Source organism: Mustela nivalis (genome assembly GCF_964662115.1).
Source record: "Mustela nivalis genome assembly, contig: HAP1_SCAFFOLD_1007, whole genome shotgun sequence".
Taxonomy (NCBI): Eukaryota; Metazoa; Chordata; class Mammalia; order Carnivora; family Mustelidae; genus Mustela; species Mustela nivalis.
In genome coordinates, this window is record NW_028135657.1 from 178,247 (window position 1) to 182,266 (window position 4,020).

Below are 4,020 nucleotides of genomic sequence, written 5' to 3' on the forward strand. Positions count from 1 at the left end.
CTTGGGGGGAGAATGTAAATAGCACGTGGTAATGCAGGGTGGTGGACACCAAGGCCAGAGATCTGGCTGTCAAACACTGATGACTGGCCAGAGTGCTCTAGTTTTTAGAAACAAGCCCGACTCTTTAGAAAAGGTTCAGGGTTGTAGAAAAACATCTATAGATACATTTTCTAAAGCTAACATTTCCTCAATGACTTGCAAAAATGCAATGGGTTTATCTCCAGTTTGATTTTCCCCTGGCAGTGCCTCTGAACACTTTTCTCTGACCACTCCTACTAGTGTCCTGTAGGGGAAAACTGAACGTGCTAGGGACGCTGCCAGGAACTTACAAAATGAATTCTCCCTCCTTCATTTGTTTTGCAAGCTCTGAGAGCTGTGTTCTTCGGGGGAGAGTGTGCAGGTTACTTAGGTGAAGCCTAGTCTATGCCATGAGTCGTGCAGGCTGACAGGGCACTTGGCTAGCCGCACTGGCTCTCGCAGTGGCACCGTCGGGAACACCAGCTCTCCAGCAACAGGAACACTGGAGCCCTGGTTTTTAACTGCCTCAGCTCAGAAATGGCACATATCACTTCCACTTATGGTTCCTTGGCCAAAAGGAGTGCTCTGGCTTCCACATACTGGCAAGAAAGTCTGAGAAATGTAGAAAGTGTTTGGGGAACATCATTTCTGCCACGGCTTATCTATAACACATTTAGGAACCAAAAGGAAGAGGAAATGACATTGAATTTACTAAGTGGTGCCTCCTTGGTGTCAGGCACCTTGACTTGTATCCCCATATTAATTTCCTGTTGCTCCATAACAAATCACCACAGACCTAGTACCTTAAAACCACACCCATTTATTTGCTCACAGTTCTACAGAACAGAAGAATGGGGGAGCTCAATTGGGTCCTCTGCTGGAGGTCTCCCACCAAGCTGAAATCAACATGCTGGCCGGGCTGGCCTCTTCCTTGGGGACACTGGGAATGATCCATCTTGGAGCTCATTCAGGTCACTGGCAAGAATCCAGGGCCCTGCAGAGCAAGGATGGAGGGGTCTCTCTCAAGCTCCCTGGCCCTGGCTTCCTGCTTCAGACCGCTCTGACTTCTCCTTTGGCTACCAGTCTGAGAAAACTCTCTTTTTATAGAGTGATAGAGGAGACCTTGTGAGATTCTTAGGCTCTGGCACTTCTCAAAAAGCTGGGTAGTGTTCTGGCCCCCTGCTTCTTAGGCAGAGCCCTTACAAACAGAGCTGGTGGTGTAGCCAGTCAGGACTGGGGGCTCTGTCATGTTCTTAGAGCTGTCCAAACCCGAGCATGGAGCACGGGCAGCAACACTGCATCTGTGCCCTTGAGTGCTATGGAAGGAAGAGAACCACTAAAACTCAGGGGGCATGTGGACGGGAACAAGGATCTCCCTGTGGCCACATGCACAGATCAAGGACAAAGGCCCATGCTGTAGATTTCAGGAGGTACTTACATGAGCCGAGAACAGTTTGGGGCACCCATTGGGTCCTTTGGTGTAAGAAACGCTCCCTGGAACTTGATGTAAGCCACAACTTTAGGGAAAAGAAAGGGTGAGTTTCTATCATCCAGGATATAACCTGGAAACAGAAACCTAGTTGAGATGTAGACACATGGGAAATGCTATATTTCTTATATACCTTGATTTTGCAACATCTATACAGGTATCATCACTGGGAGTCTTTAAGTTCTTGTCCACCTGGGAGGCAGGGAGCTCCCAAAGTCCATCTCAACTGCACACTGTACTCAGTGTCAAGCCCAGACAGAAAAGGGGCTTTTACTTAAAGGGAGACATTTATTCAATGTTGTGCATCCACTTGGTACTATTCAAGGCAGTGGAGATGTTGCAATGAACTAATCAGGCATGGAGTTTATATTCTAATGGGGGGTGAGGCCCAATAATTAAGTAAAATATGTAAATGTTAGATTGTGTGAAGTGCTGCAGAGGGAAATAAAGCAGGGCAAGGAGATTGGGAATAGAGAAGTAGATGTGCAATTTCAGACAGGTGGCTGGGGAGGCCTCACCTTAGAGGGGACATGTCAGTGTGACCTGAGGAAGTGCAGGAGGGAGCCTTGCAGATATGTGGGAGAAGGACATTCCTAGTAAAGGACACAAGAGCCAAGGCCATGAGACAGATACACACCCGACATTCGGGGACAGGAGGGAGACGGAGGGTCTAGAGCAGGGAGGACCAAAGGGTAACAAAAGATGTAGTCACAGAGCCACCAGGGACCCCGTACTGTGTACCCATTATGAAGATTTTGGCATTTATTCTGAGCAACAGGGGGAGCTCCATTAGGGATTTGATCTTTGGAAATTAAAGAGGTGGAACCTGGGAGAAAACAAGGAGTAGAGAATACAACCATCAGCAGCATCCTGACACTTAAAAAACTAGGGTGGTACTTATGACTCTAAGACAGTGATCTCAGTGTTTTACAGTATTTCACCATTTTCCCCTTGAAGAGATCATGCAATGACAAGAAAAATCACTGCCCAGCAGCACTTACACAAATGGAAACAAGCCCCTGCTTGTCCTTAGCAGTTGCAGAAGGGCAGCCATCTGTTTAGGCCCAATGGTCGCCTTGTGAGATCCCTACTCAACAAGTGGCAGGGAGGGCAGGATTCTCTTTCTTTCCATTTGATTCCTTCCCCAAAGGTCAGCAACCCTGCAGGGTGAGTCCTGGTAGAGGAACCCACTCTGGTAAGGGTACCTCATTGTTCCTCATTGGCTTTTTTGGGCATTTCCCATGAGGGACCCTGAGGCCTATTGCACTAGAAGGACACTAGGACCTACCCTCCTCAGAGTCTTGCCATGGCAATTTCTAGGCAGCCCATAGAGCTGTATTCCCTCAGGGGCAGGGTGCTCACCTTTACTTGTGGGTTTTTTTGTTTGTTTTTTAAGATTTTATTTATTTATTTGACAGACAGAGATTACAAGCAGGCAGAGAGGCAGACAGAGAGAGAGGAGGGGAAGCAGGCTCCCTGCTGAGCAGAGAGCCCAATGCAGGGCTTGATCCCAGGACCCTGGGATCATGACCTGAGCTGAAGGCAGAGGCTTTAACCCACTGAACCACGCAGGCACCCCTCACCTTTACTTGTTAATGGGGTCCAGTCCTGAGGCTGGTCAGTTGGTGTCTCCTCTCTCAGGGGTTTGGTCATCTGTTTACGACAAACCAAGTCTTTGGAAGGAGGTGGAGGAAGGGAGAGGTCAAAGGTTGGAATGGTGTGGATCTGATCCTCCTATTCTGTCTAGCTCCAGGAATGTCTCCTCATTGGTATTTCTCCCCTATCTCACTGCCATCCAGGGTTCTGGGTGAAGATGACAAAGGTGCTGTTTCTGGGTCCCACCCAATGCTGGAGCCACTGGAGCTCCAACTTTATGTTCCCCCCATCCAACAACTGAGCCCTATGTAACTCTATAGGCCATGTCCAAAGTCTTGCATGGCTCTGTCTGGACATGCTGTGGCCTCCATGTATATATACCCACAGTCACGGGGATGAGTGTGAATTGTGGGCTATATAGTGTCACTGTCAGCAACACCTGTGCTCCGATTCAAGTGTACCTTCTAGAGCTTGCTACTTTATACCTGTTACAGAACAGACGGTGTTCCCCCGAAATTCATATGATGAAGTCCTAACCTCTCAATGCAACTACATAAGGATTAGCATCTTTAAGAAAGTATTAAGGCTAAATGAGGTCAGAAAGGTGGGCTCTTAATCTGATATGACTGGTGTCCCCATAAGAAGAGGACAGGATAGCAGGGAGGCAACTGCACAATGAGGACACGTGAGGTCACAATGACAAGGTGACCATCCATAAGCCAAGGAAAGAGGCCTCAGGAGAGGCCAAACCTGTCAACACTTTGATCTTGAACTTCTAGCCTGAAGAAGTGGAGAAAATGAATTTCTTTTTTTTTTTTTTAAAGGATTTTTTTTTTAAAGATTTTATTTATTTTATTTGACAGAGAGAGAGATCACAAGTAGGCAGAGAGGCAGGCAGAGACAGAGGGGGAAGCAGG

The 4,020-nt window shown here is 47.7% G+C and overlaps 1 long non-coding RNA gene across 2 annotated transcripts; it reads right to left on the minus strand.

Annotated features, from left to right (window-relative positions):
* Positions 1 to 1,506: 1,506 nt before the first annotated feature.
* Positions 1,507 to 3,733, minus strand: LOC309857635. Of its 2 annotated transcripts, none has more exons than XR_014307818.1 (3): positions 3,589 to 3,733; positions 3,091 to 3,180; positions 1,507 to 1,535 (listed from the first exon to the last, which is right to left on the minus strand). It is a non-coding gene; the product is annotated as an uncharacterized lncRNA (long non-coding RNA). The 2 variants fall into 2 exon arrangements; XR_014307819.1 differs by having other exon boundaries at positions 1,515 to 1,580.
* Positions 3,734 to 4,020: the final 287 nt, after the last annotated feature.